This window comes from Ictidomys tridecemlineatus, chromosome 14 (genome assembly GCF_052094955.1).
Source record: "Ictidomys tridecemlineatus isolate mIctTri1 chromosome 14, mIctTri1.hap1, whole genome shotgun sequence".
NCBI lineage: Eukaryota > Metazoa > Chordata > Mammalia > Rodentia > Sciuridae > Ictidomys > Ictidomys tridecemlineatus.
This window is the reverse complement of record NC_135490.1, coordinates 47,568,798-47,586,007: the sequence shown is the minus strand read 5'-3', so window position 1 is coordinate 47,586,007 and position 17,210 is coordinate 47,568,798. Positions and strand designations below refer to the sequence as shown.

The 17,210-nt window shown below is 38.0% G+C and overlaps 2 long non-coding RNA genes across 2 annotated transcripts in view; both read right to left on the bottom strand.

Moving 5' to 3' along the window:
• Nucleotides 1-7,653, bottom strand: part of LOC144370364 (uncharacterized) — an 82,095-nt gene extending 74,442 nt beyond the window's left edge. Inside the window, exon 1 of the long non-coding RNA XR_013430347.1 lies at nucleotides 7,530-7,653. This is a non-coding gene — a long non-coding RNA (uncharacterized LOC144370364). The remainder of the gene's footprint in view (nucleotides 1-7,529) is intronic.
• Nucleotides 7,654-13,430: 5,777 nt separating this feature from the next.
• On the bottom strand, nucleotides 13,431-15,367 carry LOC144370363 (uncharacterized). Its single transcript, XR_013430346.1, has 2 exons — nucleotides 15,068-15,367; nucleotides 13,431-13,868 (listed from the first exon to the last, which is right to left on the bottom strand). It is a non-coding gene; the product is annotated as an uncharacterized LOC144370363 (long non-coding RNA).
• Between the last annotated feature and the right edge of the window lie 1,843 nt (nucleotides 15,368-17,210).

The following is a 17,210-nucleotide window of genomic DNA, read 5'->3' as shown; positions in this document are numbered from 1 at the left end:
AGTACTCTTATGATACTAACAAATTGTAGAGGAAAAATGATTCATAAAACCCATGAAATGCAGGAACCCCAGAGTTCTGAGAACTATCTCAGATGTAAGCCACCCAGTAGACCTGCCTGACCATTAGATTTTGTTCACTTTAGACCTGTTAGAGTGGGAAATAAACATTGATAAAATGGATCACTGAGATGTGGGGTTCTAAACAACATTTATTTTCTCAACTATACAGTCTAAAACATTACTCCTAATGGATTAAAGCACAAGTATCTGGGACATATTTTTCAAGGCTTTTTAATTTTATTAGAATATACATTTAATGTCCCATATTCTTTTCCAAATTTCTTATGGAACAATATCAAAGATTTGACATTATGCTTGACCATACTTAGGGAGTCACTTCAAGAACTGTAGAATCATTCCACTCACACCAAGATGATATCATATTTATATAAAGAGTGAGTTTTTAGGTTATTTGTGGTATAAGGTACAGATGCTATTCAAAACATTAGCAAAAGAAAATACAATCATTGTCAGATGAAGTCCTGATATATAAAAATAAAATAACTTTAAAAAAATTCCAAGCTGGGCATGGTGGTGAATGCCTGTAATCTTGGTTGGCTCTAGAGACTAAGGCATGAGAATTGCAAGCTCAAAGCCAGTCTCAGAAATTCTGCAAGATTCAGTCTCAAAAAAAAAAAAAGAAAAAAGAAAAGAAAAGAAAAGAAAGAGCTGGGGTTTGGCTCAGTAGTTAAGCACCTGTGGGTTTAATTCCTGATTTAAATAATAATACTAATAATAATTCTAAATGACATCATGATAAACACAATAAAAATTTGTAACTGAACTTTTTTTGGTGGTACTGGGTATTAAACCCAGGGCCTTGTTTATGTGAGGCCAGCACTATACCAACTGAGTTATATCCCCAACCCTATAACTGAACATCTTACTAGACTCTAGCTTACTTCTCTGACTTTTGTGCTTTTGCTATTCCTTCTCTAATTCTATACTTTCTGCCAAAATTTTGTTCAGAAATGAAAAACTCATTCTTTCCACAAATTATTTTCATAAAGGAAAATTTCTGGACATCTTCAACCCTTTGGTAAGGATTGTCAAGTCTTCTATTATGAGTTAAAAACTCTATCCTGTTCTTTAATCCAGTACTTCTGCCTGTTTTTCTGTCCTTTTGATTAAAATTGTGATTTATAACTCCATAGTTACAATTATGGTTTACATTGGTTCCTTGCCTTAGAACACTTAAGCCTTTTGCAAATTTATCTCTAAACCCCAATACTTATGCTTTGATTTTTCTTTGGGTTCAGCTACATCACCAGGTTGGTTATAGGTCTTAATGCAAGCAGTTTCTGTTTGATCTGGTCCTGGCTTCTTTCCTCCCATGTATGGTGTTCAAATTTTTGTGCTTGGTGAGACTTTTAGTGAGGTTACATCTCATATACCAGTTTTAATGTAATGAGATGTCTTTTTGCAAATGTGGTGGATGTGATATTGGACTTCATGGAGATAAGTGACTGCAGTGTCTACCTGTCCTGCTATGATGTCTTCTTCATGGTATAAAAACATTGTCTTATCCCTTGTTTACAATACTTGAATTGAAGGAGTATACAAACCAAGCTTCATGTAGTTCTGATCTCAAAAGTTATGACCACTACATGTCTACATTGTATAGAGCACTTGATATTTTTTTAAAGAGAGAGAGGGGGGGGGGAATGTTTTAATATTTTCGGCGGACACAACATCTTTGTTTGTATGTGGTGCTGAGGATTGAACCCGGGCCGCATGCATGCCAGGCAAGCGCGCTACCACTTGAGCCACATCCCCAGCCCTAGCACTTGATTTTTTCAGGGCTGCTTTACTTTAGAGAGCTCTCTTTACAAAATAAATAAATAAATATTTTTTAAAAAAGAAAAAGAAAACAATATTGGGCATGTTCAAATTTTCCAGAAAAATCTGAGAGTAATTATTAATGACTGACAGATAATCAAACTGAGATTCCCAGAGTTAAGTGATATATCATAGTTTATAAAGTTACTAAGTGAGATAACCTAAGATTCAAATGAAATCTAGCTAAGGTTTTCCACCTAAAAAATACTATAATATTCACAAAGTCTTATACATAATACATTATGAAACAAGGCTATTACTTTATTGGCTTCTCCATTTAATATTTTCATTTTAGAAATATTTTATTAGTAGAAATAATAGTATTTCTGATGATAAATATATAAGAAAATATTCAACACCTTCAAGATCCACAATGTTCAATAGAAACCATGTAGAGTTTTTATACCTTTATATCAGATTTTTAGAAAAAGCATTTATAATCTGATAGTTAAAATCATTTTTTAAATTGTGCTACTATAAATATCTTTGCAGCTGCATTCTTGTAGTATGCTGTGATGCCCTTCAGTATATGAATTGATAAAGAAAATGCTCTTTTTATACAAAATGGGATATTGTGCATCATTAAAGAGAATGAAATCATGGCATATGCAGGTAAATGGATGGAGTTGAAGAATATTATGCTAAGTGAAGTAAACCAATCCCCCCAAACCAAATGCTGAATGTTTTCTCTGACATAAAATTTCTGATATGTAATGGAAAGGAGAGAGAAGCATGGGAGGAATAGACAAACTATAGATAAGGCAGTGGAGAGGAAGGGGAAGAAAGGGAGCATGGGGATAGGAAAGTAATGGAATGAGATAGATGTAATTATCCTAAGTAAATGTATGAAGACATGAATGGTGTGACTCTGTTGTGTACAAGAGATATGAAAAATTGTACTTCATTTGTGTAGTATGAATTGCAATGCATTCTACTGTCTTTTATAACATATTAGAATAAAATCTAAAAATTATGTTATAAAAGATTGTGAGCAAATTCAGAGAAAATAAAATATTTAAATACAAAAATAAAAAAGCATGTTTATATATGTTGAAAATGTTTTATATATTCCATCGTGGAGTTTGTAATACTCAAGAATAACTGTAACATATTATAAAAAAAAGCAAATACTCTTGAAGCAACTAAAATATATTCATTTATTAAAAAATAATATATTGTCTCATTTAAATCTATTCTTTGAGTGAGAGAGAGAAAAACAGAATACAAAGAGTGATTAAGAAAGAAAAACAAAATAGGTAGAAGTGGAAAACTAAATATACAAATGAAGAAAGAAGTCTTAAGTACTAGAGAATCTATGCTAAAAATAAGAAAAGTAGTGAATGCATGATAAGACTGTGAGGGATGACAGATTATTTATCCTCTGATAAATCTCTGAAAACTTATTTTCTTGGGATAAAGATAACATATGAAACTATTTCTCACAAGTTTAGACAAGATTTTGTAATTACTTATTCATGATAGTTTATTAAATAATATCAATACTAGATACATCCTGGAATTTTTCTCCAAGTCGATGAAATCTTTTATGTATTTTAGAATATGTATGTGCATGTACACTCTAGAACACTATGCATAAATGTATATATGTTTTATCTAAGGTTAACTTTTGTATGAACGTGAAATAATTCGATTCTTTTATATTTTTCTAAATATTATGGTAAATAAAAGATTTTTGTAGAAAATATAATGTGAGTGATCTGTTTATTTTAAAGTGTCTGGATTTTTTTACATAACTGGCTTTGTAAAGCCAGTCATTTCTATATTTTAAATAAAAGGTGTGTTTGAGGGGGCTGGGGATGTGGCTCAAGCAGTAGCATGCTCGCCTGGCATGCACAAGGCCCTGGGTTCGATCATCAGCACCATGTACAAATAAAGATGTTGTGTCCGCCAAAAACTAAAAAAATAAATATTGGCCAGTTTTTTTTTTCAGTAGAAAATGTTTCCCATAAAAAGAAGCAATGGATGTTAGCCCACCACAGTACGCTAAATCACCTTTCATATAAACCTATGGCAGGGATGCTAAGAAGATTATATTTCAAAGCACAATGGATCTCAAACATTAAATAAAACTCTAGGCTTCATGAAACCAAAAGAAAAGATTTTACCAGCATTTTTTTATTTATCACCCAGCCTTCTCTCAAATAAGTAGGCAGTCCTATGCTAAGTATTTGATAGCATACCCTTGGTGTCAACATTTCCTATTCTTCTATAACAATCACTAGAGGTCCAGATTTCCTCTCACAGTCAGAATTCTGTTTTCTTCTATAGGGTATGATAACAAAGCAAAACAAAGAGGAGTTCATGAAAAATGACTTTTTCACTCATATTTTCCCTTACTGTCTTTTTTCTGGAAACAAACAGAAGGCATCTGTCTTCAAAATTGCTTTCACCATAGTTTACTACAATTTTCTAATCCCAGTATTGGACTGCAGGAATATCTTTTGTGGGAGCCAGTGTTGAGGGTCTTCTTCTGCCAGAGGCCTCACAAGCCACGTGGAATGTGAATGATCCAAGTCATGTCTTGTGAGCTGCATGGCTTACACATTTGTTTTCCGAAGGAGTCAATCTGATGTGATCTAAAAGGTCCTGTATTACATAAATTCTGATTTTTTTTGAAATTGGCCATATTTATTCAGCTCAGCTAGTGTGCTGCTCCTAATGGTATCTTCATTAATATTAGTGAAACACAAAAGAGCAGTGGGCCTCAACCATTATTTTTCACCTGTTTCAATCCAAATATTCTTCAGGACTACCTCAGGATTTTTTGTATAAAAAGCCCACCCATCTTATATAGGTTAATATACCAGTGGATTAAAAGGCCCTATTCTAATAGCTTTCTGACTCTAATTAGCTTGAATGCTTAAAATGAATTTAAGTTATACACCATGCTGTTTGTTGCAGTAAATGGTATTGTGTATGTGCATCAAATAACTGTATCAGTGTGAAGTAAATGTATAGATACTTAGATCAAGACAGCAGAAGCATGGGTGAGAAATTCTACACATCAAGAAAGAGCTGAAAGTCCTGTGTTTGTGCCTGAAGCTGGGATTGTTACTCAATGGTACAACACTTGCTTAGCATGTTTGAGGCACAGGGTTTCTTTTTTTTTAAGAGAGAGAGAGAGAGAGAGAGAGAATTTTAATATTTTTTTTTTTTTTTAGTTTTCAGCGGACACAACATCTTTGTATGTGGCTGAGGATCGAACCCGGGCCTCACGCATGCCACGCGAGCGTGCTACCACTTGAGCCACATCCCCAGCCCGAGGCACAGGGTTTCATCTAAGCACTGCATATAAACAAAATAAAGACCCATTAATATCCAAAAATGTATATAAATAAAGAAAGTGCTTAAGTAATTTCTCAGAATTAGTCTATGCAGTTTTAAGAAAATAAGAACAAAATGAAATATTTCACCCCTTGTAGAAAAGCTATTACTTTCAATAAAGTGCTGCTTGTAAATTTATTTCTTCTTTGTTATCCTGTGAGAAAATTACAACATGTTTAAAATTCAATTGTATGTTATCAGCCAAAAGAATGATTGAATATCAGATTTTTTCTTCCTATGCAAAAATAACCACCTTTACTGTTATTGTAGGAGAAATTAATAAACACAGAAATCTTGGCTATTCTCACAAAGTTTATGTAAACATGTTACTCTAAATTAAATTTATATAATCAATTATGATTTGCTAACAATGTAGATGTCTTGTTACCATTTGGAACACATGAAGTGGTGATGAATTGATCGCTATTTCAGTTTCAAGAGAAACATTTCCTATAAGGGTGTCTGTATTTTGTCAAGAAGATAAAACAAGAACAATAAGGACTTATTGATTCCTGATCCATGCAAAAATAACTGAAAAAGAATGGTGATATCACTTAGAAAATGTACACAAGTTTATAAACCACTTTTTAAAATCATATTAAAAATACACACAAAGAACTACAGATCCAGTTAAGACAAAATCAGCTACTCCAGGCAATAAAACTACAAGAGCTATCACAATATCAATACTTGAGAAATAGTGCCACTTGTTATCTGATCATATCACTCACAGAAACATTACCCAGGAGAGTCAGAACCAGTATAAACATTCCCAGAACCATTTAGAGCACACTATTCTTTAAGACCTCAGAAGTAAATGTTAGCTAGAACCTACTGACATACTAAAATTGTTTCTTATCACAAAGGTGAACCAATATATTCTGCTTTACAACTCCCAAGGCAGGCCAGAGAACAGGGTAAATTTATTATCTACAGTGCCATAATGCTCACAAAGAGCTCTGTATTATTCATAAGACTGCATATAAATTATAAAAAAACATATTTTTTCCAGTTTATAACATTGTTTTATACCTATCAATACATTATGTTGTGGCCAGCAAAGTACATATTATTAGTGACAGCTGTTGACATGATTCAATAAAGCCCCAAGGGGTTTCACTGATAATCCTAAATCACAACTACTTTTTATAATAAAAAGCCACTTGTATCTCTCACAATATTTGGAGGAGGTTTGCAGAAATGTCAGTAGTTCATAAGGAAGAAACTTGGGCAGAAGCCCCAAGAAACCAGTGTAATTTTCTAAGTTTAGTGGGGAGGAGAGGGGGGTCTTGTATATTAAAAAATGAGCCCTCTGTAGAAAATGGAGTCTCTCATTTGAAGATTAATATTGGAAAGAGAGTTTCTGTCAGATTTTGCTAGTATTTTATTTGGTTTCTTATCTTTCTCTTCCTGTGTCAGATGGTGAAGTGCCTAATTTTAAAACCACATTTTGAGATGAATGTCCTTAAAAAAGTTTAGAGATTTTTCTATTGACTTAGAATTCCTCTGCAGTTTTCAATTTTGCAAGTCATATTTAAAAAGGCAGACTGCATAACCAAATGTTATTCGGATGTCTTCAAATAAATTTAATAATTTCTTTTTTTATTCCATGTTCAAAGGAATAATTTAATTACAACGTAAGTTGAGAGTGGTTGCTTCTTTTCATAAAACAAAATTTTTTAGACATCAAGAACTTCATGAATACAATTCTGAACTGAAATATAGGTGGACTCCTCCTGCCCGGGCTGGCCCCAGCGCACCTCTGGCACACATGCCCACCCAGAAAGTTAAGTCATGTGGGAGCGAGCTTGGGGCCACAGAGGCCCCGCTGCCATCCTCGCCCCTGGCTCCAGCTCCTGGCCCCTGGCTCCACCTCTGCCCTGGCTCCCCGCCCCAGGCTCCTGCACCCACCGCTGCCGACCAGGCTCCCATCCGCGGACTGGCTTGCTCTGCTGGAGCCTCCACCGCCCTGCCCGCTGCAGCTCCTTCCTGTCAGGCCGTGTTGTGAGGCGCCCCGGCCCCTGGCGCTGAGGAGGGCGGCCACCTGCGCGGCTGGTCTCCCCTCCTCCTCCTCCTAGAGGCTCAGCTGGTGTTTGCCTCTGATACTCCGCTTCACCTTCACACACCCCCAGCACTTCCCGAGTCCTGCCTCCCCTCGCTGCCCTCCAGAGAGCTGGAGCCTAGGCTGTCTCCAACACCGCACCAGTCTGGACGGCAGGCACTTGCTTCTCCAGTGGGAGCCGCGCCTACCCCCCCCCCCCCCCCCCCCCCGCCTCGGCGCTCACCTCTGGCCTGCACCGGGGGCTGCAGCCTCCCGCGCCTCGGGCTCCTGGACTCCTCTCCCAGAGTTCTCCCGAGGCGCTAGAGCGCCTCCTTTCTCTCCAGGAACTCCGCTTCTCCCCCCCGCCGCCCTCCCCACCCCAAACCCCTACTCCCCAGCTCCATGGCGCCTCCAGGATGCAACTCCCCTTTTCCGCACACTGGGTAGTGGTGCTTGCACCCAGAAACAGCCCTCTTGGGGGCGCTCGGCTCCTCCGGGCTCCGCGTGGACACTCACAGCCCGGGGTGGGAACTCGGAGCACCCGCCCACCTCCCACCCGCCCTCGCAGCCCCTAGGGAAGGCGCAGTGACTGGCTCCGGTCATTGGTCCCTCAGGTGCCGGCTGCCCAGGGCGCTAACCGTCGCCACCAAGGCTGTAGCTGAGGCTGCAGCTGCCAAGTTCCCATGTTATAACTCCTCTTGTTAGCAGCTCCTCCTGCTCCACTCCTCCCCCTCCTCCTCCTCCTCCACTCCTCTTCCTCCTTCTCCTCCTCCTCCCCTCCTCCTCTTCCTCCTCTTCCTGCTCCACCCCTCCCCCTCCTCCTCCTCATCTTAGCTTTTGCCTAGAGAGATGGACGGAACCAACTCTGGAGCAGAGGAGGGGGCTCAGGAGAAAGGCCTTCCCTCACTCCTCCTCCCCAACAGTGACCTCTGCCAAGTCCTGTCACTGGGGAAAGGACAGGGCAGAGGAGGGGACAAAGGTGGACTGAGAAAAAGAAAAAAAAATGAAATATGGGTGGAGGGCATAGGAGGTGGAGAGGTGGGGCAATTCTCCCTGGGCCATGGAAGTTTTTCAGTATCTCCCCACCAAATTAAAAGTAATAAAAATTTAAAAAAAAAAAAAACTCATAAGGAGAAAAAGAACTTCTGAAGCCATCAACATTTTTCTTTTTCTTTAGTCTCTACCTTAGAACCTAAAATATTTTATGCTGCTATCATCATCCAATGATGGTTCTGCAGGCTTATGGGGGGAAGGCATTTTCAAATTTTTAAAAATCTTTCTGGACGCTTTGCACTTATTCTTTTATTAATTATGATTTCTTTCTATTATATCCTAAATATGATTTTAATATTGTCAATTTTCCTTATGTGTCTCAACAAATCATTTTTTCCTCCATTAAAATCATTAGTATTCATTCAACAAATTCTTTTTTGTTATTTAAAAAAATTATATTTCCCATGAACTGAAAGCATCTCCTGTTAATACTCTAACCTGAGAACATAGTGACCTAAGAAAAGAAAAAACAAAAAAGACTTTTGTAAAGAAACTCAAATAAAAACTATTTAATTCAATAATAGTTTGCATCTACCTATATTTGGAAACTAATCTTTAACTAAGTAATCAAAATGAGAAACTTTGTATTAAGGACTATCTAATTTAAGATCTTGGATCTGCTGCCAATGGTGTCAAAATGTGAAAAGAAGCACATCTAAAACTGCGGAGTCCAGCAATTAAAAACATGAGAGGATAGCAGGCTCTCAAAATCAAAGAAAAAAGGGGTCAGAATCTTCTGGTAGAGTGCTTTTCTAGTATGTGTGAGGTACTGGGTTGAACACTCAGCACCACATTAAAAAAGAAAACAACAAAGAAACAAACTAATAATGATATTATATCCATCTACATCAACAAATAAAAAATTTAAGAAAAAAGGACTGTGTGTTAGACTTGTGTACCCTCACTACTTGTGTGTGTGTGTGTGTGTGTGTGTAATATATATATATATATATATATATATATAGAGAGAGAGAGAGAGAGAGAGAGAGTATAAATTTTTCCTGTGATGCTTTTTCAAGTAACTTATATTACAGGTGTGCATCACAATTCTAGAATCCCCCTACCATTATTATTATTATTATTATTATTATTATTATTATTATTATTTTGAGTGGCTGTGAATTGCATTAAATTCCTTGGGTTGATTTACATTGAGGGAGAATTTCTTTCCAATAGTAGGACCTAACCCAGACAGAAGTGCATTGACACTTATCACTGTATATAAGGTTAAAGCAATTTGTGAATAAATATGTATATATTTTTATTTATGGAAATGATATCACAGTTAGTTTAATTTTTTTTTTTAAAGAGAGAGTGAGAGAGAGAGGGGGACAGAGAGAGAGAGAATTTTAACATTTATTTATTTTTTCTTAGTTCTCGGCGGACACAACATCTTTGTTGGTATGTGGTGCTGCTGAGGATCGAACCCGGGCCGCACGCATGCTAGGAGAGCGCGCTACCGCTTGAGCCACATCCCCAGCCCTAGTTTAAATTTTTATTTAACTTTTCTGTTCACTGATCTTATGAAAAACAGCTTGAGGTTTAAACTCATTAGCAATTTCCTTAGGCATCAATGTCCCCATACCTCTCACCACTAAAAAGAGACTCACAAGTATAATTTTAAATTTTTTTCTATTCAAATTAAAAATGAAAAACAAAAGTTAGGCACAGTGACATACACCTGTAATCCAAGTGTCTCAGGAGGTGGTTGCAAGAGAACTGTGAGTTCAATGTTACCTTCAGCAAAATGTAAGGCACTAAGAAACTCAGTAAGACCCTGTCCTTAAATGAAAAAGAAGGAGGAGGAGGAGGAGGAGGAGGAGGAGGAGGAGGAGGAGGAGGAGGAGGAGGAGAAGGAGAAGGAAGAGGAGGAGGAGGAGGAGAAGGAGAAGGAGAAGAAGAAAATAAGAGCTTAAACAAATTGTAACTAAAAACTCTATATTCAATATATTATCATGGCTTGACAGTATGAATTTATTAATACATACATACATGTTTGGAAAACCATCTTAATATTCACTATTTACCTGAAGTCTCAGGCATATCTCAGTTTATTGTATCCAAATTACACATTGAGAGCTATGGATTCATTGACATCAGCAAGATGAAAGGCCTGAACCACTCATTTTTATGTCTTACATATTCTCAACAGGGCCAAAGAACAGGAGAGACAGTGCACATTGAGACAGCTGGCAGCTCCAACCCAGAACTGTACAAATGTGGGCATTATTTCTCACTAGATTCTAAGAACAGATTCATTCCCATTTCAGATCCCACATAGTAAACATAAAGAATTGGTGTCAAGGAGGTGGATGGTGCCAGGTCTTCAGATTTTTCAGTACCCCATACTCTACAATATAAATACATTAAAGGGAAACTTATTTGCAATTTTACCTTGACCCTAGAGACAGGACTGATATATTTGGCTTTTATAATTGTGCTAATATTCATACCAAATTTATAAGGTAGTGGGAGAATATTTTCACAATTAAAGGCATATATGTGTATAAATATTTTTCTATACTTCAATACAGTTTACTAAGAGAGTCACCAAAATTTTAATGAAGAAAAAACAAATCACTGTCTATAAGATGACTGCTATTTTTCATACAACCTCTGCACATCATGGGATTAAAACCTGGCATCCAGCCTATAGTGAATAATTTAACTAATTATCTTTTACTAATTAACTCATTCTAAAACTTATTAGCTCATATTTGGGATGGTCGTCAATTTAGGCTCAGTTCACCTGGAATCTTTGCTGCATATGATTAGCTGATGTTGGTAAATACACTGAACTTTAGACTGTAATCTGGCTGCCAATAAAACACCCGGATGTTTTTTCCAAAATAACTCATGATTTAAAAAGTATTGTGGGCTTGTTCTCATGGAGGTACCAGTGTTCTGAAAGCAAAAATGAAAACATTCAAATGTTTCTTGACCAGACACCTAACTAATACTCTTTGATAGCAAACAGCATTACATAATTCATAAAAAATAATAAGAGACCATATTCAAAGTTTTGGAAACACATTCTACATTTTTCTAGCATAGGAGTAAAAACATATCATCTACTTTCTGTATATAAATGAAGCTGAAGAATTGTTATATGTTGTCATTTATGATTATTGTACCTTTTATAATAGATGAGGTTCACATAGGTGTTCAGTGTGAAAGAATATTTGCTAAGTCTCACAAGAATATTTGCTAAGTAACTTTACTGAAATTCAAGTTAAACTTTACCTTATCTCAAAGCCAAAACTCACCTCCTCTAGGTTTCATGAGTTATAGATATTTTCATATTCTCTTGGATGTTAGATAGTGACACTTATTCAAAAAAGCAGAATTTATGTTTCTTTTGTACCAGAGATCTTACCCAGGGGCATTTAAGCACAAAGTCACACCTCCAGCCCCATTTTATTTTATTTTATTTTATTTTATTTTATTTTATTTTATTTTTTGTACCAGGGATTGAAGCCAGGGGCACTTAACCCTGGGCCACATCCCCAGCCCTATTTTGTATTATACTTAGAGACAGAGTCTCACTGAGTTGTCTAGGGTCTCACTTTGGCTGAGGGTGACTTTGAATTTACCATCTTCTTGTCTCATTTTCCCATCCTTCTGGGATTATGTTTGTGTGCACCTTGCCCAACACAGTCTTGGTTTTGTTTGTTTGTTTGTTTGCTTGCTTGCTTTAGTATTTACTCAGTTGCTGAAGCTGTCCTTGAATGTGATATCTCCCTGCCTAAATCTCCTGAGTCACTGAAATTACAAAAACACATCACCATACCGGTTCTTTTCAGTTCATACAAAAGCAGAATTGGGATGTCAAACAGAAAGAGAGCTGTTAAAATCACCCCATCTTAATTGGTGTCTTATTTCCTAATATTTAAACATTGGACTTGTTTTGACACATAATCAGGAAATATTATTTTTATCGGGAGTCTGTTGATTCTCATTTTATCTAAACAATTTACAGTTCAAAACTTGACTTAATTTGAAAATATAATTTATCCTGTAAACTTTTTGTGCTTTCTCTGCTTTCTGTTAGAACACTGGTTTTAATGCCTGTGCAAAATTATGATGAATTTACAGCTAGAGAGAATCTATATAATAAAATATTAATAGTATTAATTTTAATCATATTTTTGTTTCATATTTCTAACTTAGTTAGCAGTATGAAGAATTGAACTATTAACTCCTCTATCACTGAGTTATACTCCCAGATCTTATTATTCTTTGTTTTATGACAGGGTTTTTCTCAGTTGTCAAGGCTAATCTAAAACTTTTGATCCTCAAGCATCAGAAACCTGTATCACTGGTATTGAAGTTCATGACCGTGTACATGGCTTTTTTGTAACATTCTTAAAGTTGAGTATACAAACTCACCTATTGGTGCATTCCTGTAACTCTAGTTACTCCCAAGAATGAGGTACTATTTTTTTCTTTTTTAAAATTCATCTATGGTAAGAGAGCCACTAAGAATAGAACAGGAAGGAAGAGCATGAGGAAAAGACTAACAGTAAACTAAGACAAATGGGGGGAGAGAAAGGAAGAGAGAAGGGAAAACATATGGAAATGGTAGGAGACCTTCAGTGATACACAAAATTATAAGAGGTTATGAGGGGCAAGGGGGTGGGGGGAAAAAGGGGAGAGAATTGAACAACAGCAGAGGAGGTAGAGAGGGAAGATGGGAGGGGAGGGGAGGGGAGGGGGGATAGTAGGGGATAGGAAAGGTAGCAGAATACAACAGTCACTAATATGCCATTATGTAAAAATGTGAGTATGTAACAGAAGTGAGTCTGTATTATGTATTTGGGGAGTTCAAAACCCAATTGAGTCGAATGTATGAAAGATGATATGTCTTGAGCTCTGTAATGTTTTGAACAATCAATAAAAAAAAAAACAAGATTATTATACAGAAAATTATTCACAATGACTCAAAACCAAAAGCAACATGAATGTCTATCAATATTAAAATGGATCAATAGATTGTGATATTGTCATGTAATAGAATATTATACAACATAGAAAAGGGAAATCTACCGTATGATGTAGTTGGATCTCATAAACATTGTTGAGTCAAAGAAGCTAGACACCAAAATAGTATTTAATAAATAATTTCTTTAACATAAAGAAAAAAAAAATTCATCTATGGTGACTAAGATGCAGATAATTGCCGTGAGAGAGCATACAACACAAACTGTCCGGACTAGAAGGAAATTCTCCTTCAAAGATTAGCCTGACAGCCCCCTGGGAGACATCCTGCCTGGGAGGTATCCTGCAGCTACCTATCTCCCTGGAACATCCTGCAGTTATCAGGATCATCAGACATCTTGCAGCTGGCAGTTTTACCACCCACATCCAGCAATTGCTGATTAGAGAGCTTCTTCATCCCCAGCATATAAGTACCCCTGTGTGAACAGTAAAAGTTTGCAGCTTGATCAGAACTTTTATCTTGCTGTCACCTTTCGTGTCTCTTGTCTCTTCATTCTTCCCCATCTAGGTTCGCTGCCCATGTTGATGTGTCCTGGCGGACGGAACAACAAACCTTAAGTCATAGATTGAAGGATCTATTTCTAGTGAATGAAAAAAAATATCAGATATAAAATATTGTGTTGCATAATCACATTACATTTTGTTTGTTAACAACAGCACAATGATGAGTATGTATCATATTTAGTTGCATATGTATTCTAGATGATTAAAATAATATTAGTATGGCTTCAGTAAATATGCTTTCTGAAGTTGCAGCTACAAAGCAACTGACCAATGATCATTTGCATGAAGGATAAGCTTGTCTGGGTACCATCTGGAGGTGGCTTTTAGTAGGTATTGGGTGTTAAAATTTATTTCTACAGTAGTCTTATAATACTCTAGATGCTGAAAAACTTCTTATCCTTTAACATTGCTTGGCTTAAATTTATGCACTGCTCTTAGGAAGAAAACCCAAAAACCTTTTTAATGACAGATGTACTATGGAAAATTGTCCCCACAAAGTTCAGATGCTGTGTAATATCAACTCCCTGAAATCAAAGAAAGGAAATGACTTACATTCTTGGAAAGTGAAGCCACTAGCAGCTTTCTCTGAAAAACTACACCCTGTGGCAACTGGAAGTATTTCATACAAAAACTACATTTAAATAGATGCTTATGAAACCAATAAACAAATATCACCGGGTCCTTTAGGATAAGGGAAGGAATCACACATGGAAAATACAGCAAGAAATGATTTTCCTCTACATTTAGTAATGCTAGATCCCAGACTTGAAGTCAAAATCAACCTGAGAATCATTAGTTTGTCTTCCCTGCTGTGGATAATGCTCAGCTCCTGAGGAAAATGCTGGCAAAACCGATTCTTTGCTAAAATAAAATAAAAAGTAAAACTAAAAAAGTAGAAGGGAGTCAATGACCTAATATTTCTTTAGGCACAAGTTACACAAAAATACAGTCCCAAAATTTTGCAAGCTTTCATTTCAACTTTAAAATATACTAGTTTTGACCATTTTCCATCTCTTCATCTTTTAGAAAATGCCCCTCTGTTAGGCTCTGCCATCCCGGGACTGGAGGTGTTGTTTTCATCCTTTTGATCTCTCATGGGTGGCCCCAGGTGGCCCTACCTGACAGTCAGCCTAGAGAGTAAACTGAGGGGCTTCTTTGCTGTCGCCTGGCCTAAGGTCTGCCAATTCCTTCCAAGACCCACATTCTGCAGGCCATGCCCCAACTCACATGTCTCCTGAGATCCCTTCAGGACCAGGAGCTCCATACTGGAGTCGGTTTTCCCAATGAGGCACTTTCAGGGTCATGGAGCAGATGATGCACTCTTGTCCTTTCCAAAATCTGGGCAGCCTGGCCTCCAGGGCAAACAGCAGGTGGCACCCACAGCCTCAGGAAAGCGGGCTCCAACGGTGGTCCCTTCACAATGATGGAGAGCGACAAGTAAGAGCCCTAGAACAGAGTGCCAGAGACACCACCAAGCCCTTGGAACCTGCGGAGCCCAGCGATCCGGGGACGAGGCTCATCCGGGGACGAGGCTCATCCGGGGACGAGGCTCATCCGGGGACGAGGCTCATCCGGGGACGAGGCTCATCCGGGGACGAGGCTCATCCGGGGACGAGGCTCATCCGGGGACGAGGCTCATCCGGGGACGAGGCTCGGTGCACTGAGCCCGCAGTCAATACAGGCATCCTGCCATCTCCACAGAGGGGACTGGGAGCTCCAGCTTCCCCTGCTGCCAGGCTCTGCTGCCCTCGGGCCTGTCCTCCCGCCCCAGTGTGGGCTAGCTCCGACTCCCAAGGCAACTTGCTTGCCTGGTGCCTACCCTAGACCCAAGCAAACTAAAAAAAGAAGAAAGACCGAGAGGGAGAAACTGCCTTCCCAGGACTGGGGACCTTGAAAAACCCTCTGTAAACTCGTCCAGTTCGGCTGACAGGGGACCCAGCTGCCGCCGCTGCTGGGGCACAGTTCCCAGGGAGGCTCTGGGTTCCTTTTCTTCCCTCCAGAAAGTTCTGAGCGCCAGGAGTCAGACCCTCCTCAGCTATTGACTTCTTCCTTCCGGCGCCCCCTGCCTGTGCTTTTATTGAGTCTCTCTTAATAAGATTATGTGACTTTTTGTACCACTTGGGGAGCAAAAGAGAACACTTAGCCTCTTTTTTAAAAATAATTTTTAGTTGTGGATGAACACAGCATATTTACTTATTTATCTAATATGATGCTGAGGATCTAAACCAGGACCTCACACATTCAAGGTAAGTGCTCTACCACTGAGCCAGGATCCCAGCCCCACTTAGCTCCTTTTTGAAACAGATCAACTCTGTTTGCATAAAAACAAGCAGGCTGGGGTGAGCACTCATGATGCTGTTATTTATTTATTTATTTGCCTTGAAAAGCACAGAATGTTCAGCAACTATTAAGAATGAACAACTGGATAGTGACTTTGCAGGTTTTTTAGGAAGGCAGGTGAATGCCCAGTGCCTGGGATCCTTGTGACTTACCTGAAAACTGGGAAAGCACTAAGGTTGATATTTCTTTGTGCAAGGCTGCCAATCATGAGGCCACTGCAAATATTTGTGACCAGTCAACTATTGAGCCAAGTGCCCAGCTGGGTTTGACACATTTCTTAGCTGACTCAATTCTTCTGAAATGATTCCTGTTTTCTGGCTCCAGCCAGAAAGTCATCTCAAAATATTGATTAATTTCAGAAGGAGGAAAATAAGGTTCTAATGCTGCCATTCAGGTCCAAGTCTTCTCCAGGGCACCTGCTAGGCCTGCTGTGAGCCTCCATCAAAGTGGTCAGGAATTCAATGAAAAATTTAAAAGGGGCTGAAATGTCATTACTGTTTGTATAATTTTGGATTGATTAACAATAGCATAAATGACACAAACATGACAAAGGTGGAAGGTATGAAGCAAACCTCTAATTGGCAATCTTCTTTATTCAGTATTCAGCAGTAGAGTCAAGCAGTGGTTTACCTAGCATGGCTTATTTGGGGGACAGAAAGTGGCTTAATTAAGGATCTGGGTTACATAAGCTTCTTTCACCATATCAATTTTCTTTCAGAAGCTTACAACATTCTTATCATGGACACTCATGCCATCCACATCTCCAAATACAATATGTCAAAACTTTTCTGAAATCTAGATTCTATTTTTTAATGTTTCATAGTCCTGCCAGTAATTATATTTCCCACCTTGGTCTCCTTTTTCCTCTATTTGCTTTCTATTTTAAAAATGAAATAAAAAAAAAACAAAGAAAAAAGAAAAATATTCTTCTGCATGCCTATATATCTCACATTTCTTTTTGTTTTGAAAACATAGGACTTGGTGGTACTTTACATTCTCTCTAGATCAGCCTGTTCTCTAATTAATAAAC